Below are 27,084 nucleotides of genomic sequence, written 5' to 3'. Positions count from 1 at the left end.
GATATAGATATATATAGATATATATAGATATACACATACATGCACACACTATTATGCTTTTGATCAATGAGTAAAAGCACTAAAACAATTGACAAGATAAATATTTACAAGCTGAAAATACCTAGATATATACACACGGGTGGGTATTATGTTCGTGTGTGCGGAGATAAGTATTGTTGAATAAACAAATGAGAGCGATCAACCTGCATTGCGTTTAGTGTACATAAAACCAGGCTGGACAGCAGTAAGCCGCCACTGTGTTCTAACAGCAGTATTTTGCGGTTCGGAATGACGGCCAATAGCGCGCAAGCTCGATTTTGAAGACGCCCTATCAGACGCTGGCAGCTCCGACACGTCCAATCGGCGACGAGCGGCTCTAAAGCTTAAAAGGGCCGTGAGGAGGCGAGGGAGCGTTATTCTCTTTCAAGAGTTCAGCGCCATGGCAAGAACGAAGCAGACCGCCCGCAAGTCCACCGGTGGCAAGGCCCCGAGGAAGCAGCTGGCCACCAAGGCAGCCCGCAAGAGCGCCCCGGCTACCGGCGGCGTGAAGAAGCCTCACCGTTACAGGCCCGGCACCGTCGCTCTGAGAGAGATCCGTCGCTACCAGAAATCCACTGAGCTGTTGATCCGCAAGCTGCCCTTCCAGCGCCTGGTGCGTGAGATCGCTCAGGACTTCAAGACCGATCTGCGCTTCCAGAGCTCCGCCGTCATGGCTCTGCAGGAGGCAAGCGAGGCGTACTTGGTGGGTCTGTTTGAAGACACTAACCTGTGCGCCATCCACGCCAAGAGAGTCACCATTATGCCTAAGGACATCCAGCTGGCCCGCCGTATCCGCGGAGAGCGCGCTTAAACGGAGCGCTTTGACGTTTTCCCTTAATACCCAACGGCTCTTTTAAGAGCCACCTACCTGTGTCTGTGCCAAAAGAGTTGTTTTTCTACATGCGTTTTATATGCATTTATATATATTATATTTATTATATAAAATTATACATTGTTTTGAGTACACTTAGTACTACTTTTGCATACAACATTCATATATATAATATATATATATATATATATATATGTATATATATATATATATATATATATATATATATATATATATATATATATATATATGTATATATATGTATATATTATATTCTGTGTATTATATATATTATATTATATGCGTGTGTGTATGTATGTATATATATGTGTATATATATATATATATATATATAATATATATATGTATGTATACATATATATATAATATATATGTATGTATACATACATATATTATATATATGTATGTATACATACACACATGCATATAATATATATAATTTATACATTGTTTTGAGTACACTTAGTACTACTTTTTCATACAACATTCATATATATATATATATGAATGTTGTATGAAAAAGTAGTACTAAGTGTACTCAAAACAATGTATACATTTAACATAACGTACATTTTATCAATATTTCGCGCCTTTTTAATAGCCAGCAATTACTAGAGCTTACTGCAATGGCTAAATACATAGAAACACACAAGCACAAGATTTATGAGCACATTATTGGTGAAATAATAGAGAAAGGCATCTATATATATATTATGTGTGTGTGCGTGAGTACTGAGGGAACTGCTGCATGTAACACTGATGGAGCTTGGATGCCACCGTGTGGTTCAACTGCACCATTGCATGCACTGTTATAAGTTGCAAGAGTTCTGTTATAAGTGTGTGTGTGGTGACATAAATTGAACTCTTCTTACTGAAAAAGGCATTGTTTCACTACACGGCGGCATCCATCAGTGTTACATGTGCAATGTAATATATACACACACATTGATATACTCGGTAATATTGTCATATTCTCTCTAGATATTAATATATACCTAGCTACATATATATATATATATATATATATATATATATATATATATATATATATATATATATATATATATATATATATATATATATATATATATATCGTGAGGTTTACTTAATGTATAGATTATGGACGTATCATAAGACTTACAATATATTTATATACGCATGTTTTCATGTTTTAAGAGCTCTCTCTCTCTCTCTCTCTCTCTCTCTCTCTCTGTATATATATCTAAAAAATATATAGAAACGTTTTATATATTGTTCATATATACACATATATATGTGTTTGTGTGTGTGTGTTGTTAAACAGCGCAATTGCATTGATGAGGCTTAGTACCTTTTCATATGGACATGGAACATAAGACTTACTTCACTTTGTATATATAAGTGTATGTTGAGCTGACTACTTCACGTTTTAAGAGTTTGGATGCCACCATGTGGTTAAAGTTCTGTATTGCATTGCTCAAGAATATATCTATATAATTCTTGAGCATATATATTTATTGTTTTTTTCCTTTTTTTATGGAAAGAAAATTAGACATTCATGCAAACACACGCACACATATATATTGAGGCAATGTGTCTTTGCAATGTTTGAGCATATCTTGTGGCTGTGTATGAGACTATGTCCAAAACCACATTGACTCGTAAATATAAAGGAAAAATCAAATGTAGATATCCCATTTAAACTTTTTATTTGGAATTATTTATTGGGTCCAGGAGATGGCAGCAACGTCACATTCCTTAAATTACATCTTCTCTCTAATTGCAGGGCAAATATTATATGTAATACAGATAAACTTTGTGGAAAGGTCCAAATTGGCTTGACTCTGGTTTTTCATCTTACTATTGGTAATAATCAATCTAATCAATCTATATTTTCCTGGGACAATATACAATTACCTTTAATACATGTAAATAAATGAAAATAGTAATACTACTACTTGTAATGATGATGATGATGATGATAATAATAATCATAATAATGTTAATTACTAAATGACTAATAATAAAATTAATAATTATACATAATATCACCAATCATATAATAACAATAAATTATGAGTAATAAACTCTTAATAGTAAATAAAATGACTAATATTACCATTACTAATAGTAATACAAATTACTTATATGAACATTTATAATACTACTACTACTCCTACTCCTACTACTACTACTACTACTACTACTACTACTAATAATAATAATAATAATAATAATAATAACAATCAGAATGATACTACTAATAATTAATAATAACAAATTATTATTCACTATTTATTAATAAAGCATTATTAATATTTATTATACGTAATCAAATTTACCAACATTAACACTAATATAATTAATGATATTATGGCGTTAATAAAAAAATTAATAATTAAACAAAAAAATAAAATATAATAATAATAAATATTCTTATTCTTATTATAATTTTTTTTATTATTATTATTATGACTTTCTTTGGTATTTGACCATAGGGTGATTTTTTTAGACACGTGTACATGGCACTACTAAGACTTTAGTCTCTCTCTCTCTCTCTCTCTCTCTCTACACACACACACACACACTATATATATATATATATATATATATATATATATATATATATATATATATATATATATATATATATATAATAAAGATATATATTATATGTATATTCTCCGGCCACGGGTGGAGTGTCTGGAGTGCTAGTTTGTTGGCTATCTGGGCTGCTAGCTAGGTGAGTGAAGCTAAATTAGCGATTAGCATGTACCATTAAATTGGCCAAATATACTGCACTAAACTAGCAGGTAGGTGTTCATTCTGTCCCCTGTGTATGTATTTTATATTGTGATTAGTGTATTTAGCCACAGTGTTGTTGAAACTCGCCTACATGAGCGGTTGCTATGGCTTCCGAATAGGTAACTAGGCGCTAGCATAGCTTAGCTTAGCTTAGCGTGCGGGTTTGTTTACGTTTTCGTGGTTCACAAAATGGCGGCCATTCCCTTCTCTAGGTCAGAGGTCAGAGGTCACGAGGTACAGCGAATTTGATGTGTAGTTTATTAATGTAATTGCATTAAATTATCTTTTTACGGGGCAAAGTTTAACTGCAATGTCCATTCCCCCACTCTCTAAAAATCTACCGTTTGTGGATATTTGGTTTTCCTTAAATGGCCGCCATTTTGCGTAATTCTGCTCGCTAAATATTGCTTACACAAGTTAAGAGTTACTAAACGTTGAAGCAATACATGTTTTTTGGCCGTGCTTTTAATTTCTAACTATTTTGGATAGAAGAAAGAAATACATTTTTGGAGCTAAGGTTAAAGGCAAGATTTAAACCGCTACTCTCTTGACAAGTGAACCAAGTCTTTAGGACACATTTAAATATTTCATCATTGGTATACTTGACTTGAGTCCTAAGAAATAATTAAATCTTTACTAATTATGTCATTGGCGTTCTGTCCAATTGTTAAGGTGTATTTTAAGGTGTGTTAATATGTGTAATAATAATTATAACATGAATAATGTTAATTTGTTGTGTATATATATATAGTTATATATGAGTTATTTATTTATTTAATGCTATCTCTATGGAAGGTTGAAATAGGTTTAATGTACTGATCTTGTTTTTTGGTGGAGCTTGCAGCCCATCTGCTGGTCGAATGCAGACACTGCAAAGAATTATGAATGAGTGGGTGAGAAAGCAAATCTTTTTACCTGTTTTGAAATGTTTTATTTGTTTACATGAATTTGGATTAGGGGGGCCACATATGGTGGTCTAATACTGTTATTTCACATGGATCAGGAGAAATTTTCACTGAACCAAATATCTTATGTGTAGAGTGAGTGAAAAGGATTGGGGCATAGTGCGAATTATTGACATGAATTCGAATAATAACAAATATTTTATTTGAGTTGTCAATTATTTACAAAGCCCAGCACAATTTTTGAAGTACTTTAGAGGTACACATTAGTAGAAGTTTAATGAACTCTGTAATTGAGTACACTTAGTTTGACGAATACACTTGAAAACTCTTTTCTATTTGATAAAACATACATGAGACACAGTAATCGTGCTTCGTGTGTTCCACAATTTGGATTTCACAAGGCATATTATTGTCCATGAGAAGACAGGCTTTCTCTGAGAAACCTACTTACTCACTACTACTACTACTACTACTACTACTACTACTACTACTACTAATAATAATAATAATAATAATAATAATAATGATTATTATTATTATTATTATTATTATTATTATTATTATTATTATTATTATTATTATTATGGTAGTTGTTGTTGTTGTATCTTGCAAGATGTTTTTCCCCCCCTTCCATTTGCAAAAGTTGCCCACTGGTGATCCACTAAGCAGTACATATGTTAAGGCATTTCATTTGTTGTATTATTTCTTTTTTGTTTGGGTACATTTGAAGGGACAAAATGAAACAGAAAACAAATGAAACTAACACAAATAAATATATTATAATGTATATACATAAAATAATATATATATAAAACACATAAGACATAGAAAAAGAAACTAAAAGATATATGTGAAATGATATGAAATTATATGTATGTTCATGTATTTATTATTATATGTGTGTGGATGTGTGTGTGAGAGTGAGCTTGTGTATATCCATAATATGCTATAATTGATGTTTACCTTTTTTCTCTTTTCCAACCACTTCCTTCAACGTGTCCCAGCATTTATTTTGTATGCATGAAAAGATATTAATATTAAGACATTTTAAACATAATAAATGTATTAATAATTTTATGTAATGCTATCTCCATGTAACATTGACATAGGTTTAATGTACTGATCTTGTAAATTGTTGTTTTGTCTTTGTTTGTGTGTGGTTTGACAGACAGTTCTAAGGGAGATGTTTTTTGGTGGAGCTTGGAGTCCATCTGCTGGTCGAAGGAATACACTGCAGAGATTTATGAATGAGTGAGTGAGAATACAAATCTTTTGACCTGTTTTGAAATTTTATTTGTTTACATGAATTTGGATTACGAGGGCCACATATGGTTGTCTAATTGTGTTAGTTCACATGGATCAAGAGAGTTTTTAACTGCAATATTATATGTGTAGCGAAGTGAGCGAAATGGCTCGGGTCTGAGAGGGAATGACGGATTGAAATTCAAATATTAACAACTATTTAATTTGAGTTGTAATGTATTTGCTACTCCCAGCACCATTTATGAAGTACTTTAGAGGTACGCATTAGTAGACGTTTAGTGAACTCCGTAATTGAGTACACTTAGTTTGGCGAATACACTTTAACAAATAGCTTATATTTGATCAAACATGCATGAGACACAGTAATCGTGCTTCGTGTGTGCCACATTTTGGATTTCACACGGCAGATTATTATCCATGAGAAGACAGGCTGTCTCTGAGAAACATACTTACTCACTACTACTACTACTAATACTACTAATAAATATTATTATTATTATGGTTATTTATTCGACTGTTCCAACACTCTGTGATTTAGAGCTTATTGTGTTACATTACGACAGGTTTCTGACCCATAGTTTATTTCAAGAGATGGCCTACAAATGTGTACTTTTCATCACATTCACAATTTGATTAGGGCATTTGTCTTTTATATATTATCATATAAAGATAATAGAATGAGATTCCTTTATTCAGTTGGTTAACACGATCCGCATATATGGCTACAACTTTATAATAAAGAGCAGAGGATCTTGCCCCCTTCCATTTGCAAATGTTGCCCACTGATGATCCACTAAGCCTGAAATATGTTAAAGCAGGATTTTTTGCCGTGTTATTTTTTGTTGTAGGAAATTTGAAGGGACAATACGAAACATAAACCAAAAAAAAACATAACAAGAATAACTCTAATAAAATGTATATACCTAAAATAATCTATATCTATATATATATATATATATATATATATATATATATATATATATATATATATATATATATATATATAAACCAGAAAAGAAATAGAAAAATGAACAAGAAAAGATTATACACAGCTCCTATGATAGAACCCAAAACATGATTCATTCCGCCCTAGTATTTTTGATTGACAAAACATACTAAATATATGTATACATTTCTTTAATGCTATCTCCATGTAACATTGAAATAGGTTTAATGTACTGATCTTGTAAATTGTTGTTTTGTCTCTGTTTGTGTGTGGTTTGACAGACAATTCTAGGGGAGGTGTTTTTTGGGTGGAGCTTGGAGTCCATCTGCTGGTCGAAGGAATACACTGCAGAGATTTGTAAATGAGTGAGTGGGAATACAAATCTTTCTACCTGCTTTTGTAATGTTTTATTTGTTTACATGATTTTGGATTATGAGGGCCACATATGGTTGTGTAGTAGTGTTCATTTCTTATGGATCAAGAGGGTTATTATTAACTGATATAATTATTTTATGTGTAAAGTGAGAAAAAAGGATTGGAGCATATTCCGAAAGATTGTTAGAAAATAAATCAACCTCCCAGCACAATTTTCAAAGTACTTCCGAAGTACACATTAGTAGAAGTTTAATGAACTCCGTAAATACATACACCTAGTTTGACGAATGCACTTTACAAAATGGCTTATATTTGATAAAACGTACATGATACACATTAATCGTCCTTTTTGTGGTCCACACGTTGAATTTCTCAAGGATTATTATTATTAATATTTTTATTAGATTTATTTACTTTTTGTTTTATTGAGTATTTGGGTTTGTACTGCTACTACATGTCTCTTGAGCGATAACACTGGGATTTAGAGATGATGTATTGATATATATTACGACAATATTTATTAAGCTTTTTATTTTTTGGCTGAATATAGGCTTTGTACAACACTCAAACCAACTACTAAAACCAACAAATGAACAAACACACAGCGAAATGTTTTTGTACGTTGCCCTCCGTTTGTTTGGTGAGGGGAAAATATTCAAATGTCCCACGCGGTTCAGTGCTTCATAAAGTCGGTCTGGCAATATGTAATATTCAGCATTCATTGGTGTAAGATATCTACAGTTATTACTTTCAAGCAGATACGGTTTATAATCAGTCTTTCTGTAGCGCTCTAGCGTGCGGGGGCGGTGCGGACGGCCTCACCGCGAGGGGCCACCCAGCTGCTTTGTACTGGGCTCCGCCTCTCTGTCTTCAACTAGGTCCGGTAGAGTAGAATATCAGGCGCCGGCCGGCCGCTCTAACTTCATTCTTTCTCTTCTCGTCTACTGGGAGCAAGAGCAGCAACGATGTCCGGACGCGGCAAAGGAGGCATTTTTGGCTGCTGGAGCTTCTGAGTGCGGGGGAGAGAGCGAGTTTAGACCGCAGCGCCTCGCGGCGACTGCGGTCCTCTTTTAACAGACTTTTCACTGGCAAACCGCCACCTGAGGCAGTTTTTGTTTCTGAGTGCGAGGAGGGAGAGCAGTGGTGTCGTCTTCGACGCCATTATGGCGTCAATGGCGTCCAGACCAACATATACGGACAGATTTCTAAGATACTGGGTGAAAATCAAGTACATCGGCCCAGATGAACCTCCAGACAGAAACCAAATCGGTGAGATGATCTTGGACTCTCAGTGGATTACCACCCAGGACATCTTTTCATTTATCGGACTTCCAAACAAGCTAGAATATGAGATTTGTTTCAATAGTGAACGAGCATTGCGCACATTTGTGGATTCAATGGCTTCTAACCAGGAGAAGTGGAAATATTTTGAACATTTTTCTCCTATTAATTTTGAAATCAAAAATATTTTCATTAAGTTCTGGACTGGTCGTATTACTGATGCTGATGTTGAGCTATATCTGGCTAGATTCTGTGAGATTTTAAAACCTGTGGAGAAGCCTTTAGATAATTTGGGACTCTGGTATGGTGTCCGTAAATATCAGGTTAAAATGAAGAGGGATCAACAAGGTCATCTGTTGTCTATCCCTAATTCTATATCTTTAGGCCCATATAACGGCAAAATAACCTATCAAGGACAAACCCCAGCATGTTTTATTTGTCAATCTTCGAACCATCATGCAAAAGACTGTGACACTGTAAAGTGCTGGAAGTGTGGTCTTTTGGGCCACAAGGCGGCAGAGTGCACTAACACTGCTATGTGCAGTTTATGCGGAGTGAGTGGGCATAGTTTTTTTAACTGCCCACAATCATACACCAATAAAGTCAAGTCAAGACCAACAAATCAAATGCAGAAACCATCAACAAATGAAGTACCAGATCAAATTAACCCACGGCAAAGGAAAGAAAGATCAGAACAACAAGATATCAACACAGAACCAGCTCAACCCTCTACAACCAATGCTACTGTTCAGTCAGAAAGACAAGGAGATGATCTGCTGGAGAACCCACAGGAGTCGATGTCCACCAGCGGTACAGCACAATCCAACACCTCAACAAGCACAGTGGAATCCTCATCCAGCGCAGAGGAAGATTCTTACGAAAGTGCGACGGAAGAAGATTTCAGTGCAGATTCTCTTTCCCCCGCTACGAAGAAAGAAAAGGAGCAGAAAAAAAAGGCATCAAAAAAGAAAACATCGAAGAAGGACAACCTCCCAAATGAGACAGCAATGTTCATGTTGAAAGATACAAAAAGGAAAAGGATTTCTTCTGCGGACACTGAGGACAGTAATAATCCGGACCAACTGGAAAAAGTGAGGAAAAAATGACTTTCTTCTTTTTTTTTCTTAAATGTCTCCCTGCAATGTAGCTGTCGCTAGTTGCAACATACGTGGCATTCAGTCAGCTAGGAATAGATATAAAAAGCTGAGTATCTTAATGCAAGAAAAATTAGATATATTATGTTTACAAGAGACCAGACTTAAAGATTATAATGATGTAAATGATGTTAAAAAGTTGTGGGGGAATAATAGTTCTGTGCTTTCAATTGGTGAGGATAGTGCTGATGGTTTAGCCATCTTATTTTTTATAAAGAATATTCAAATTATTAAAGTAAGAGAATTAATCCCAGGTAGGCTTATGTATGTAGATGTTTTTATGTTTGGTAAAAAAATTAGAGTTATTAATGTTTACACAGCACAGGATAGAAGTAAAAAGATTTATCTGTTTAACAAACTAAAACATTTATTATACGTTGGCTTTTATATTATTATATGTGGAGATTTTAATACTATAACAGATAATATAGACAGCTCCTCAATTAATCCTAGTAGAATCTTAAGAGATGGTCGTGTTCTCAAACAAATTATGAGTGAAAATAAATTAAAAGATACTTGCCGTGTTTTATATCCAAATAAACAAGAGTTCACCAGATTTGATAGTAAATGTAAATCACGCATCGATCGTATTTATGTTTCTGATCAATTTACAGTTTTAACATACTCTACTAAACTACTTGTTGAATCAGATCATTTAACAATTATTTCAAACATAACATTTAGTGAGGGTGAAGAAAATAAAAATTTCTGGAAAATGAATATAAATATTTTAAATTACCCAAATGTATTAGTAGATTTTACTGAGGAAATAGAACGAATAAAATCAGTTAAAACATTATTATTAAATGGACAAGAATTTTGGGAAATTTTCAAAACCAGAATTCGGAAATTATCTAAATTTGAAAGTAAAATAATTAATAAAGAAAATAATAGGAAATATAGATACTTAACAGAAAAATATATAAAATTAAAATTAAAGAAAGATAAATCTGATTATGATTTGAAATGTTTTTCTGATGTACAACATATGATAGATAAAATGAATAATGTAGATTTGAAAACAATACAAATTCTGTCCGGGTTATATTCCGTTGAAAATGTAAATTCTGAAAAAATTATGTCTACTTATTCAAAAATAAAACAAGAATCACAAATTCATTCAATAGTACTAGGAGATAAAATAATAACAAAATTAGATGAAATAAAGGAAACAATAAGAAGTATATGTGAGGAGATGTATAGTGAACTATTAATAGAGGACTCAATAATAAATGAATTTTTAGATTTTCAAATATCAAAAACCAATAATTATGATTCTTTAGAAGGTGAAATTTTAGAACATGAAATTATCACTGCAATTAACCAAATGAATAAAAAGAAATCTCCAGGTTTAGATGGAATTCCGACCGAATTTTATTTTAAATTTATTAAAGAAATATCTCCAATACTATTAAATGTGTATAATGAGGGGCTAAAAAACGGACAAATGCATAATACCTTTTATGAAGGTGTTTTATGTTTATTATATAAGAAAGGAGATAAAACAAATATTGATAATTATAGGCACTTAACTTTGATGAATATTGACTACAAAATATTTGCAAAAATTATAATGAACAGATTAGATGAAGTCTTAGATGAAATTATTATTAATGAACAAACATGCGCTGTTAAAGGACGTTATATGTGGGATAATCTTTGTATGTTAAGAGAGGCAACATATAATGATGAAGAAAGAAATTTTTATATAGTTACTTTGGACCAAAAGAAGGCTTTTGATTACATTTCAAGGTCTTACATTTTTGCAGTTCTTGAAAAATATGGTTTTCCTTGTGATTTTATTAACATGATTAAATGTCTGTATAAAGAGTCAAAAATTTGTATAAATGTAAATGGTCAGTTGACAGATCCTTTTCTGATTCTGAGAGGGGTCAAACAAGGTTGCCCCCTAAGTGCGGCATTATATGTCTTAGCAATTAGCCCTCTAATTCAAAAAATTAAAAATGATACTTTTCTAAAAGGGGTACAGATAAATGGAGAAAAATTTGTTATCTCGGCTTATGCCGATGATATAACAGTGATCATTAAAACAAAAAAAGAAGTAGAAATTATTCAAGAATATTTTAAACAATATGAGTGTGCTTCTGGAGCAAAATTAAACATGTCTAAATCTGAATGTCTGTGGATAGGAAATGATCTAAATAAATTCCCAGTAAACATTCCAGAAAAAGAATATATAAAGATTTTAGGGATATACTTTGACAATAAAGGAAGTGTGGATAATAATTGGAAAGAAAAAGAAACAGTGATTAAAGAAGAAATAAACCATTTTAATGTTAAAAATCTGAGTTATAAAACAAAGATTTTAATTATTAAAACATATATACTGTCAAAATTCTTATTCTTAGCATGTATTTTCCCACCTACAGATCTATGGATTAAGAAAATAAATAAATTATGTTGCAATTTTATATGGGGAACAACTCGTGAAGTCACAAAAAGGGATTTGCTTTTTAAAGAAAGAGAACTAGGGGGATTAGGAGCTGTTGATATTGCACTTAAAACAAAGATAGCTGCATGTAAAATTATTGCTGGCGGTTTATACAGACAAGCTAAATGGGTGGGAAATGTGACTAATTGGAAACAAAAAAGAAAGGGGAAAGCTAGATCAAAAGTTTCATATTATAAGCTTATATTTTCAGATTTTTTAGATAAATATGAAAACTTAAATATAGATTGGTATTTTGATTCTAGTAAAGATATATATAAAAAAATTATAAATGTGGAATATGGTGGATTTATCAATTATAGAAACTTACATGTAAATGAATATCAAATTGTAATAAATAGTATTTTAAATAAAAAACTATCAGAAAAATTACGTGATACTACATGGTTAATTTCTGTAAGACGACTTCCTGTAAGGGCAGTCGTAAGATGGAGTTGTTATGTAAAAACCTCTAAATGTCCAATGCCTAACTGTCAAGCTGAAGAAACCCTAGAGCACTTTCTTTTCGAGTGTGACCGATCAAAACAAATATGGGATAAATTAAAAAATATAAATATCCCATGTCAAATTAATTTTAAATCTGTAGTATATGGAATATTTAATGTTCCTCTCTCAGTATCAGAAAAAGAAATTTTGTGGTTGATATTCTGTATAGTTAAACATAAATTGTGGATCACAAGATGCCGTATGACTATTGACCAACAATTTGTATCAAGTGACTGTGTTTTTAAACAAATCATAACAGAACTTAAAAGAAGAAGGACTCTGGATTGTAAAATTTTCAGAGGTAAGCCCTGGGACTTTCTAAATTTTTAACTATTAAAATGAATTTTGTTTTATAATGATGTAAATGTTTAAAAGAATTATGTAACAGATAATTTTAAATGATATTATGTAATATTTCTCTTTTTTGATCAATAAAGTATCTTTAACCTTAAAAAAAAAAAAGAAAAGGAGGCAAGGGGCTCGGGAAAGGAGGCGCCAAGCGTCACCGCAAAGTTCTTCGCGATAACATCCAGGGCATCACCAAGCCCGCTATCCGCCGTCTTGCGCGTCGTGGTGGCGTCAAGCGTATCTCCGGTCTGATCTACGAGGAGACCCGCGGTGTGCTGAAAGTGTTCCTGGAGAACGTGATCAGAGACGCCGTCACCTACACCGAGCACGCCAAGAGAAAGACCGTCACCGCCATGGATGTGGTGTACGCCCTGAAACGCCAGGGACGCACTCTTTACGGATTCGGAGGTTAAACGCTCGTCTAGAACAACGCAAACAACAACGGCTCTTTTAAGAGCCACCCACAAATCCACCCAAAGACAAGTTTTCCGTGTTTGAATAAGATACAGTAGTTGAATAACACTAAATTTCCCTATATAAAACGTCCCACTGCCCGTGAATTAGCAGATAAAGTGTGGAAATGCACTATGAAAGATATATTTAAGGATATCAGTATTATTGTGTGTGTGTGTGTGTGTACGCTATATATTTATAGATAATTTATACATATATGCCTACCAGTGTGTGTGTGTGTGTGTGTATATGTATACGCACGTGTGTTATTAAAGAATAGATTTTCATCATATAAATATCCGAGTCTGGGAATAAGAAGCGTCAGCGTAAAGTCAATTATTGTATGAGTTTTAGGTAGTTTTAGAGGACCGCCGTAGGATCTCCCGGCCATTCAACTGAACCAGACATTAGTTTACACGAAGGCAAAGTGATGAATAAACATACAGGCGCGCGTTTGTGCGCGCTCTCAAAGCGCATATGTCTTTATTTGTCCGCTTCTAAGCTAACGCATACGAAGCGTCAATTTTTACAAGGTATAAAACGGTCTTAAACTTAGTACACTTAGTCCTACACGGGGGCCGTCGCCTTCGCCGCTGTGTGCGCGGGAAGGCACACAAAGAGCAGGCTGCAGCAGCGGGTGGAGGGTGGAGGGTGGATGGGGTTGGGGGGGGGAGGGGGGAGGGGGGGAGGGGGGGAGGGGTATTACAGTGGAGCGAGCTGTGTTTGTCCAATGGTGGTTTGACGGCATTCGAAAGGCGTGACTCATGTTAATTAGACTAGCAGAGTGTAAATAACGTGGGGGTTAGTCGCCTCCCCCTCATTCTTCAGTCTAACTCGAAGACGAGCAGGATGCCTGAGCCAGCAAAGTCCGCCCCGAAGAAGGGCTCCAAGAAGGCCGTCACCAAGACCGCCGGCAAGGGAGGCAAGAAGCGCAGAAAGTCCAGGAAGGAGAGCTATGCCATCTACGTCTACAAGGTGCTGAAGCAGGTCCACCCCGACACCGGAATCTCCTCAAAGGCGATGGGTATCATGAACTCCTTCGTGAACGACATCTTCGAGCGCATCGCCGGTGAGTCTTCCCGCCTGGCTCACTACAACAAGCGTTCCACCATCACCTCCAGGGAGATCCAGACCGCCGTGCGCCTGCTTCTGCCCGGCGAGCTGGCCAAGCACGCCGTCTCCGAGGGAACAAAGGCCGTCACCAAGTACACCAGCTCCAAGTAAAGAGCGAACCCGCTCCGATCAAACCCAACGGCTCTTTTAAGAGCCACCCACGTTTTCCACTAAAGAGCAGCGTTCCGTGTCCCTTTTCTAATGTGTTTTAAAAAAAACACACACATTAAGTATTCATATACGTAGTGTGTGTGTGTGTGTGTGTGTGTATTGTAGTGAATGTGTATATTTATATGTATAAAAATAATAAATAAAATTGTGAACACACAATATATAGATATATATATATGTATATAGATATATATAGATATATATGTATATAGATATATGTGTATATATATATGTATATAGATATATGTGTGTATATATATATATATATATATATATATACGTATATATATATATATATATAGATATATGTATATGTATATAGATATATGTATCTGTATATAGATATATGTATATGTATATAGATATATATATGTATATATATATAGATATGTGTATATATATATATATACGTATATATACGTATATATATATATATATATATATATATATATATATATATATATATAGATATATGTATATGTATATAGATATATGTATCTGTATATAGATATATGTATATGTATATAGATATATATGTATATATATATATAGATATAGATATATAGATAGAAGAAATGGAAGGCGCATGATTCCCCATTATGTGCTGGGCTAAGCAGTGACTAGTGACACTAGTGACCAGTACATAGGTGGTCAATAAATCACACAAATAGTACATAAGAGGTGGTACAGCACAAAGTGTGTTTAAGAGATTATGCTATTCATGGGGAAGTGACATATTGCACAACGTCTATGCCTAGAGGAGATAAAAGTACACATATGTATGTACACATTTGCCACGTGCAAAGTGCTATAATTACTATAGCGCTAGATTATTATAGTGCTATAATTAAAGAACAGTTGAGCTTACCTATTAGTAACACAATCCCAATGATAAGCGTGTAACTGCTCTGCCCTATGACACATACTGTGACAAACTCTGTTGTAATTTGTTTCAAGAAAATACAGCCAATGAATCTAGAAATACACCAAAACTAGCTCCTAGTGAGCTGCATATAAACATGTGATTAGAAATCATATGTCGCTATGAATGATTAATGTTAAATGTAACCTATTTGTGGTGTTACTAACTTTTTCCTGCATCCATAAACAGAAAATCAGCTGTAAGACACACAAAACACACCCTACACGACTGTTGGTCCAACATCTGAGCTTCCACACCTGATGCTGCTAACGAGAGCCGCGTGTGAACGATAGAGCCAGGTGTGCTTCGTCTTACAAAGGCATAAATAAGCCCCCTCCCAGGTCAGCAAGCGAGACCCCAATTTTGGCGTCATGTTTGTCTTAACAGGCAGCAAGTAGAACCAGATCAGGGTAGTAAAGCAACACGCTTACTGTTTGGAGTAGAAATTTAGCTTATTATGCTGCTGCACACAGCTAGGCCTCAGAGTTCTACAGGTGCTGGTGGTTTAGGTATATTGATAAGTTAGGCCTCAGTTATGTAGTGTTTCTGCAGTGTTTTTAGGTCTATTTATATGTTAGGCCTGAGTAGTATAGTGCTTCTGCAGTGTTTTTAGGTATATTGATAAGTTAGGCATCAGTTATGTAGTGCTGCTGCAGCATTTTCAGGTATATTTATATGTTAGGTCTCATAAATATACCTGCACACACTGCAGCAGCACTACATTACTATGTTACGCCTGAGTATCATAGTGCTGCTTCAGTGTGTGCAGGTATATTTCTACGTTAGGCCTGTCTGTCATAGTGTTGCTGCAGCGTGTGCAGGTGTATTTAGAAGCTAGGCCTCAGTTCATCGGGTGCTGGTGGAATGCGTACGTGTAAGAGCCGCAGCTAGCCAACAAGGTTCTACAGCAGGTAGAGTGAGCGCGCAGGTAAAAGTAGGCACTAGGCCTCAGTGTTACAGTGCTGCTTCAGTGTGTTCAGGTTAATTTAGGAGCTAGGCCTCAGTAATAGGGTGCTGCTGCAGTGTTTTTTTCGTTATATTTATATGTTAGGCCTCAGTAGTATATACCTGCACACACTGCAGCAGCACTATAAGTTAGGGCTGAGTATCATAGTGCTGCTGCAGTGTGTGCAGGTACATTTAGGTGCTAGGCCTCAGTTATGTAGTGCTGCCGCAGAGTTTTCATGTCTATTTATATGTTAGGCCTGAGCAATATAGTGCTTCTGCAGCGTTTTTAGGTATATTGATTTGTTAGGCCTCAGTATTGTAGTGCTGCTTCAGTGTGTGCAGGTACATTTAGGAGCTAGGCCTCATAAATATACCCCCAAAAAAAACACTGCAGCAGCACCATTTTACTATGTTATGCCTCAGTAGTATATACCTGCACACACTGCAGCAGCACAAAGTTAGGGCTGAGTATCATAGTGCTGCTGCAGTGTGTGCAGGTACATTTAGGAGCTAGGCCTCAGTAATGTAGTGCTGCCGCAGCGTTTTTAAGTATCTTGATAAGTAAGGCCTCAGTTATGTAGTGCTGCCGCAGTGTTTTCTGGTCTATTTCTAAGTAAGGCCTCAGTAATGTAGTGCTGCTGCAGTGTTTTTAGGTATCTTGATAAGTAAGGCCTCAGTTATGTAGTGGTTCTGCAGAGTTTTTAGGTATATTGATTTGTTAGGCCTCAGTATTATAGTGCTGCTGCAGTGTGTGCAGGTACATTTAGGAGCTAGGCCTCAGTAATATAGTGCTTCTGCAGCGTATTTAGATCTATTTATATGTTAGGCCTGAGCAATATAGTGCTTCTGCAGCGTATTTAGGTCTATTTATATGTTAGGCCTGAGCAATATAGTGCTTCTGCAGTGTTTTTCGGTGTCTTGATAAGTTAGGCCTCAGTTATGTAGTGCTGCTGCAGCGTGTGCAGGTGTATTTAGAAGCTAGGCCTCAGAGTTCTACGGGTGCTTGTGGAATGCGTACGCGTAAGAGCCGCAGCTAGGCAACGAGGTTCTACAGCAGGTAGAGTGAGCGCGCAGGTAAAAGTAGGCACTAGGCCTCAGTATTATAGTGCTGCTGCAGTGTTTTTTTTTTAGTTATATTTATATGTTATGCCTCAGTAGTATATACCTGCACACACTGCAGCAGCACTATAAGTTAGGGCTGAGTATCATAGTGCTGCTGCAGTGTGTGCAGGTACATTTAGGAGCTAGGCCTCATAAATATACCAAAAAAAAACACTGCAGCAGCACCATTTTACTATGTTATGCCTCAGTAGAATATACCTGCACACACTGCAGCAGCACTAAGTTAGGGCTGAGTATCATAGTGCTGCTGCAGTGTGTGCAGGTACATTTAGGAGCTAGGCCTCAGTAATGTAGTGCTGCTGCAGTGTTTTTAAGTATCTTGATAAGTAAGGCCTCAGTAATGTAGTGCTGCTGCAGTGTTTTTAGGTATCTTGATAAGTAAGGGCTCAGTTATGTAGTGCTGCCGCAGTGTTTTTAGGTATCTTGATAAGTAAGGGCTCAGTTATGTAGTGCTGCCGCAGTGTTTTTAGGTATCTTGATAAGTAAGGGCTCAGTTATGTAGTGCTGCCGCAGTGTTTTTAGGTATCTTGATAAGTAAGGCCTCAGTTATGTAGTGGTTCTGCAGAGTTTTCATGTCTGTTTATATGTTAGGCCTGAGCAATATAGTGCTTCTGCAGCGTTTTTAGGTATATTGATTTGTTAGGCCTCAGTATTATAGTGCTGATTCAGTGTGTGCAGGTACATTTAGGAGCTAGGCCTCATATAAATAACAAAAAAAAACACTGCAGAGCACCATTTTACTATGTTATGCCTCAGTAGAATATACCTGCACACACTGCAGCAGCACTATAAGTTAGGGCTGAGTATCATAGGGCTGCTGCAGTGTGTGCAGGTACATTTAGGAGCTAGGCCTCAGTAATGTAGTGCTGCCGCAGTGTTTTCAGGTCTATTTAGATGTTAGCCCTGAGCAATATAGTGCTTCTGCAGCGTATTTAGGTCTATTTATATGTTAGGCCTGAGCAATATAGTGCTTCTGCAGTGTTTTTCGGTGTATTTAGAAGCTAGGCCTCAGAGTTCTACGGGTGCTTGTGGAACGCGTACGCGTAAGAGCCGCAGCTAGGCAACGAGGTTCTACAGCAGGTAGAGTGAGCGCGCAGGTAAAAGTAGGCACTAGGCCTCAGTGTTACAGTGCTGCTGCGGTGTGTTCAGGTAAAGTTAGGAGTTAGGCCTCAGTATTGCAGCGCTCGTGGAGTGTGAATTTAGCCGCTAGGCCTCAGCCTTCCGATTGACAGAATGTTCATGTAGGCCTTTACCTACTGCTATATTTGGATCTATTAAAAATGTTACCACAATAAAAGTGTGGCCTCACGCTCTTTTTTTTTTCTTCTGTATTAGGGTTCTGGGCGGTTGGGGTTGCAATGAATTAGTGTTATAGGGGATTAGGGTTGTAATAAATTAGAGTTAGGGTTGTAATAAATTAGGGTTATGGGGCTTAGGGTTACAATATATTAGGGTTATGGGGCTTAGGGTTAGAATATGTTAAGGTTATGGGGCTTAGGGTTAGAATATATTAGGGTTAGAATATGTTAGGGTTATGGGGCTTAGGGTTAGAATATGTTAGGGTTATGGTGCTTAGGGTTAGAATATATTAGGGTTAGAATATGTTAGGGTTATGGGGCTTAGGGTTAGAATATATTAGGGTTATGGGGCTTAGGGTTAGAATATGTTAGGGTTAGGGTGCTTAGGGTTAGAATATATTAGGGTTGAGGGGCTTAGGGTTAGAATATGTTAGGGTTAGGAGGTTTAGAGTTAGAATAAATTAGGGTTGGGGGGTCTTAGGGCTGGTGGAGGGCCGGTGTTTGGGGGAATTAGGGCTCGTTACCGGAGCGCCGAGTCGATTCAGGTGCGCCTAACGAGCCGCGCCCGGAGCCCGGGACCCACAAGAGCCGAGCGCTCCACGAGGAGCGCCGATCCGAGTGCGGGGCGCCGGCGACGAAGACCAGGCGGCGACAAAGACGCGTGGGAGTCGACTGCGGGAGTCGTCCATTCGCGCAACACACCGCGCGCGCACTGTGCTTTACGCACTCCACAAGGGCGCCCCGCAACACCAGCTAAACTACGCACACGCGCCTCACACACCCGACACGCTCTCGCCCACACTCTCCTCCGACGACACCCACGCCGTTCGCCCCGCTCGCGATACCCTTTCACGACATTATTACACGATAAGCACGCCAAATGCGCCGTTGCCCGTTCGGAGCGCGGCCGGCTCGGCGCGCTTCGAGGAGCGCCGCGAGAAAGGCGCCGTCCGCACGCCGCCCTTTCCGCCTTCACGACACGCGAGGGGGCCTCTCGGAGGCGGGAGAGTGCTTTAACGCTCGCCAGGTTGGCCACGCGCGCGGATTTCGTGCGAGAAACGCGGCGAGAAAACACAACGCGAGCCTGCAGCTGCGCCACGGCTGCACAGCACCGGCCGGGTTGAGTCTACAACGTTCTCATGCGGCGCTTAAGGGCCGCCCCCCTCGCCGCTGAGGGAGGTTCCACAGAACGCTACAGCAGCAGACACACAGTGCTCGCTCCAGCACGCAGCAAAGCAGAACGATGGCAGAAGTCGCTCCCGCCCCAGCCGCCTCGGCGCCCGCCAAGGCCCCCAAGAAGAAGGCGGCCGCCCGCCCCAAGAAGGCCGGCCCCAGCGTCGGCGAGCTTATCGTCAAGGCCGTCTCGGCATCCAAGGAGAGGAGCGGCGTGTCCCTCGCCGCCCTGAAGAAAGCCCTGGCTGCCGGCGGCTACGACGTGGAGAAGAACAACTCTCGCGTTAAGATCGCCGTCAAGAGCCTCGTCACCAAGGGCACTCTGGTGCAGACCAAAGGCACCGGCGCGTCGGGCTCTTTCAAGCTCAACAAGAAGCAGGCCGAGGCCAAGAAGAAGCCGGCCAAGAAGGCTGCTCCTAAAGCCAAGAAGCCCGCCGCCAAGAAACCGGCTGCCGCGAAAAAGCCCAAGAAGGTAGCGGCGAAGAAGCCCGCCGCGGCCAAGAAGTCTCCCAAAAAGGCCAAGAAACCCGCAGCGGCTGCGAAGAAGGCAACCAAGAGCCCCAAGAAGGCGAAGAAGCCGGCGGCTCCCAAGAAAGCCACCAAGAGCCCAAAGAAAGCCAAGGCTGTCAAGCCCAAAGCGGCCAAGCCCAAGGCGGCGAAGCCCAAGAAGGCTGCCCCCAAGAAGAAGTAAACGGTGCCGTTTACCTTCATGTTTTGTTCCTCTCTAACAACGGCTCTTTTAAGAGCCACCCACAGTTTCGTTTCAAAGAGCTTCCTTTGCTATAAACACGTACATATATGTATTCAAAGCATATAACAGTGTCTAATGTGTATGGCGTATGACACTATTTATCGTTGTATGATCATCATTTTAACATACAAATACGGCTCCCATATAAGTAGCTGTCATAGCACAACCACAGCCACTGTAGGTATTCGTTTCATTAGTTTGTTTATTAGTTTATTTCTTTTCGTTTACAACTTTAGATTTATTTGAGCGGGAAGGCATAAGTCTCTGTCTGCAGCAGTAGGTCTCTGTCTCACACACACACAAAGCAGGCAGCACGAGGAGGAGGGGGAGGTGGGGGCCCAAAGCGAGCAGCGGAGGGCGGGCGCTGGCGTTGGACGGCGGACACGCGATTGGCTGTCTCAGCGCCAAGCGTTTACACTGCACGAGGAGGAGGGGGGAGGAGGCTGCACGAGGAGGAGGGGGGAGCGGCCGCTAGAGTTCGACGGCGGGGACGCTATTGGCTGTTGCTGCGCGAAGCTTGCAGCCAATAGGAACGTAGGCGCTTTTGCTTTATCAACAGCGCCCGGGAGCCTTCTCGCTTTATTTCAGCTTTGTTCAGCGAACACATCTGACCTGCATCATGAGCGGAAGAGGCAAAACCGGCGGCAAGGCTAGGGCCAAGGCCAAGACTCGCTCTTCCCGCGCTGGGCTGCAGTTCCCCGTGGGCCGTGTGCACAGGCTCCTGCGCAAAGGAAACTACGCAGAGCGTGTTGGCGCCGGTGCCCCCGTCTACCTTGCCGCCGTGCTGGAGTATCTTACCGCTGAGATTCTCGAGTTGGCCGGCAACGCCGCCCGCGACAACAAGAAGACTCGTATCATCCCCCGTCATCTGCAGCTGGCTGTTCGCAACGACGAGGAGTTGAACAAACTGCTCGGAGGAGTTACCATTGCCCAGGGTGGTGTGCTGCCCAACATTCAGGCTGTGCTTCTCCCCAAGAAGACCGAGAAGGCGGTCAAGGCCAAGTAAATCTCCGCTTCTTTGTCCATACCCAAAGGCTCTTTTAAGAGCCACCCAACTCTACTCAAAAAGTGCTACGTTTCCTCACCAGTAACACAACACGCAGTACATGTAATACACGCAAAATACGTGTAGTGCATATTCTATGAATTCCTTTATCACGTTACGTGATAAAGGAATAAACTAAAATGAAAATAGTATATATAACGCGATGTGTGTCTATATTTATATATATATATAGATATGGATATAGATATATATATATATAGATATATATATAGATATAGATATATATAGATATATATAGATATACACATACATGCACACACTATTATGCTTTTGATCAATGAGTAAAAGCACTAAAACAATTGACAAGATAAATATTTACAAGCTGAAAATACCTAGATATATACACACGGGTGGGTATTATGTTCGTGTGTGCGGAGATAAGTATTGTTGAATAAACAAATGAGAGCGATCAACCTGCATTGCGTTTAGTGTACATAAAACCAGGCTGGACAGCAGTAAGCCGCCACTGTGTTCTAACAGCAGTATTTTGCGGTTCGGAATGACGGCCAATAGCGCGCAAGCTCGATTTTGAAGACGCCCTATCAGACGCTGGCAGCTCCGACACGTCCAATCGGCGACGAGCGGCTCTAAAGCTTAAAAGGGCCGTGAGGAGGCGAGGGAGCGTTATTCTCTTTCAAGAGTTCAGCGCCATGGCAAGAACGAAGCAGACCGCCCGCAAGTCCACCGGTGGCAAGGCCCCGAGGAAGCAGCTGGCCACCAAGGCAGCCCGCAAGAGCGCCCCGGCTACCGGCGGCGTGAAGAAGCCTCACCGTTACAGGCCCGGCACCGTCGCTCTGAGAGAGATCCGTCGCTACCAGAAATCCACTGAGCTGTTGATCCGCAAGCTGCCCTTCCAGCGCCTGGTGCGTGAGATCGCTCAGGACTTCAAGACCGATCTGCGCTTCCAGAGCTCCGCCGTCATGGCTCTGCAGGAGGCAAGCGAGGCGTACTTGGTGGGTCTGTTTGAAGACACTAACCTGTGCGCCATCCACGCCAAGAGAGTCACCATTATGCCTAAGGACATCCAGCTGGCCCGCCGTATCCGCGGAGAGCGCGCTTAAACGGAGCGCTTTGACGTTTTCCCTTAATACCCAACGGCTCTTTTAAGAGCCACCTACCTGTGTCTGTGCCAAAAGAGTTGTTTTTCTACATGCGTTTTATATGCATTTATATATATTATATTTATTATATAAAATTATACATTGTTTTGAGTACACTTAGTACTACTTTTGCATACAACATTCATATATAATATATATATATATATATATATATGTATATATATATATATATATATATATATATATATATATATATATATATATGTATATATATGTATATATTATATTCTGTGTATTATATATATTATATTATATGCGTGTGTGTATGTATGTATATATATGTGTATATATATATATATATATATATATATATAATATATATATGTATGTATACATATATATATAATATATATGTATGTATACATACATATATTATATATATGTATGTATACATACACACATGCATATAATATATATAATTTATACATTGTTTTGAGTACACTTAGTACTACTTTTTCATACAACATTCATATATATATATATATGAATGTTGTATGAAAAAGTAGTACTAAGTGTACTCAAAACAATGTATACATTTAACATAACGTACATTTTATCAATATTTCGCGCCTTTTTAATAGCCAGCAATTACTAGAGCTTACTGCAATGGCTAAATACATAGAAACACACAAGCACAAGATTTATGAGCACATTATTGGTGAAATAATAGAGAAAGGCATCTATATATATATTATGTGTGTGTGCGTGAGTACTGAGGGAACTGCTGCATGTAACACTGATGGAGCTTGGATGCCACCGTGTGGTTCAACTGCACCATTGCATGCACTGTTATAAGTTGCAAGAGTTCTGTTATAAGTGTGTGTGTGGTGACATAAATTGAACTCTTCTTACTGAAAAAGGCATTGTTTCACTACACGGCGGCATCCATCAGTGTTACATGTGCAATGTAATATATACACACATTGATATACTCGGTAATATTGTCATATTCTCTCTAGATATTAATATATACCTAGCTACATATATATATATATATATATATATATATATATATATATATATATATATATATATATATATATATATATATATCGTGAGGTTTACTTAATGTATAGATTATGGACGTATCATAAGACTTACAATATATTTATATACGCATGTTTTCATGTTTTAAGAGCTCTCTCTCTCTCTCTCTCTCTCTCTCTCTCTCTCTCTGTATATATATCTAAAAAATATATAGAAACGTTTTATATATTGTTCATATATACACATATATATGTGTTTGTGTGTGTGTGTTGTTAAACAGCGCAATTGCATTGATGAGGCTTAGTACCTTTTCATATGGACATGGAACATAAGACTTACTTCACTTTGTATATATAAGTGTATGTTGAGCTGACTACTTCACGTTTTAAGAGTTTGGATGCCACCATGTGGTTAAAGTTCTGTATTGCATTGCTCAAGAATATATCTATATAATTCTTGAGCATATATATTTATTGTTTTTTTCCTTTTTTTATGGAAAGAAAATTAGACATTCATGCAAACACACGCACACATATATATTGAGGCAATGTGTCTTTGCAATGTTTGAGCATATCTTGTGGCTGTGTATGAGACTATGTCCAAAACCACATTGACTCGTAAATATAAAGGAAAAATCAAATGTAGATATCCCATTTAAACTTTTTATTTGGAATTATTTATTGGGTCCAGGAGATGGCAGCAACGTCACATTCCTTAAATTACATCTTCTCTCTAATTGCAGGGCAAATATTATATGTAATACAGATAAACTTTGTGGAAAGGTCCAAATTGGCTTGACTCTGGTTTTTCATCTTACTATTGGTAATAATCAATCTAATCAATCTATATTTTCCTGGGACAATATACAATTACCTTTAATACATGTAAATAAATGAAAATAGTAATACTACTACTTGTAATGATGATGATGATGATGATAATAATAATCATAATAATGTTAATTACTAAATGACTAATAATAAAATTAATAATTATACATAATATCACCAATCATATAATAACAATAAATTATGAGTAATAAACTCTTAATAGTAAATAAAATGACTAATATTACCATTACTAATAGTAATACAAATTACTTATATGAACATTTATAATACTACTACTACTCCTACTCCTACTACTACTACTACTAATAATAATAATAATAATAATAATAATAACAATCAGAATGATACTACTAATAATTAATAATAACAAATTATTATTCACTATTTATTAATAAAGCATTATTAATATTTATTATACGTAATCAAATTTACCAACATTAACACTAATATAATTAATGATATTATGGCGTTAATAAAAAAATTAATAATTAAACAAAAAAATAAAATATAATAATAATAAATATTCTTATTCTTATTATAATTTTTTTTATTATTATTATTATGACTTTCTTTGGTATTTGACCATAGGGTGATTTTTTTAGACACGTGTACATGGCACTACTAAGACTTTAGTCTCTCTCTCTCTCTCTCTCTCTCTCTCTACACACACACACACACACTATATATATATATATATATATATATATATATATATATATATATATATATATATATATATATATATATATATAATAAAGATATATATTATATGTATATTCTCCGGCCACGGGTGGAGTGTCTGGAGTGCTAGTTTGTTGGCTATCTGGGCTGCTAGCTAGGTGAGTGAAGCTAAATTAGCGATTAGCATGTACCATTAAATTGGCCAAATATACTGCACTAAACTAGCAGGTAGGTGTTCATTCTGTCCCCTGTGTATGTATTTTATATTGTGATTAGTGTATTTAGCCACAGTGTTGTTGAAACTCGCCTACATGAGCGGTTGCTATGGCTTCCGAATAGGTAACTAGGCGCTAGCATAGCTTAGCTTAGCTTAGCGTGCGGGTTTGTTTACGTTTTCGTGGTTCACAAAATGGCGGCCATTCCCTTCTCTAGGTCAGAGGTCAGAGGTCACGAGGTACAGCGAATTTGATGTGTAGTTTATTAATGTAATTGCATTAAATTATCTTTTTACGGGGCAAAGTTTAACTGCAATGTCCATTCCCCCACTCTCTAAAAATCTACCGTTTGTGGATATTTGGTTTTCCTTAAATGGCCGCCATTTTGCGTAATTCTGCTCGCTAAATATTGCTTACACAAGTTAAGAGTTACTAAACGTTGAAGCAATACATGTTTTTTGGCCGTGCTTTTAATTTCTAACTATTTTGGATAGAAGAAAGAAATACATTTTTGGAGCTAAGGTTAAAGGCAAGATTTAAACCGCTACTCTCTGACAAGTGAACCAAGTCTTTAGGACACATTTAAATATTTCATCATTGGTATACTTGACTTGAGTCCTAAGAAATAATTAAATCTTTACTAATTATGTCATTGGCGTTCTGTCCAATTGTTAAGGTGTATTTTAAGGTGTGTTAATATGTGTAATAATAATTATAACATGAATAATGTTAATTTGTTGTGTATATATATATAGTTATATATGAGTTATTTATTTATTTAATGCTATCTCTATGGAAGGTTGAAATAGGTTTAATGTACTGATCTTGTTTTTTGGTGGAGCTTGCAGCCCATCTGCTGGTCGAATGCAGACACTGCAAAGAATTATGAATGAGTGGGTGAGAAAGCAAATCTTTTTACCTGTTTTGAAATGTTTTATTTGTTTACATGAATTTGGATTAGGGGGGCCACATATGGTGGTCTAATACTGTTATTTCACATGGATCAGGAGAAATTTTCACTGAACCAAATATCTTATGTGTAGAGTGAGTGAAAAGGATTGGGGCATAGTGCGAATTATTGACATGAATTCGAATAATAACAAATATTTTATTTGAGTTGTCAATTATTTACAAAGCCCAGCACAATTTTTGAAGTACTTTAGAGGTACACATTAGTAGAAGTTTAATGAACTCTGTAATTGAGTACACTTAGTTTGACGAATACACTTGAAAACTCTTTTCTATTTGATAAAACATACATGAGACACAGTAATCGTGCTTCGTGTGTTCCACAATTTGGATTTCACA

This window comes from Astyanax mexicanus, chromosome 25 (assembly GCF_023375975.1).
Source record: "Astyanax mexicanus isolate ESR-SI-001 chromosome 25, AstMex3_surface, whole genome shotgun sequence".
Classification (NCBI taxonomy): Eukaryota; Metazoa; Chordata; class Actinopteri; order Characiformes; family Acestrorhamphidae; genus Astyanax; species Astyanax mexicanus.
This window is presented reverse-complemented; position numbering follows the sequence as displayed.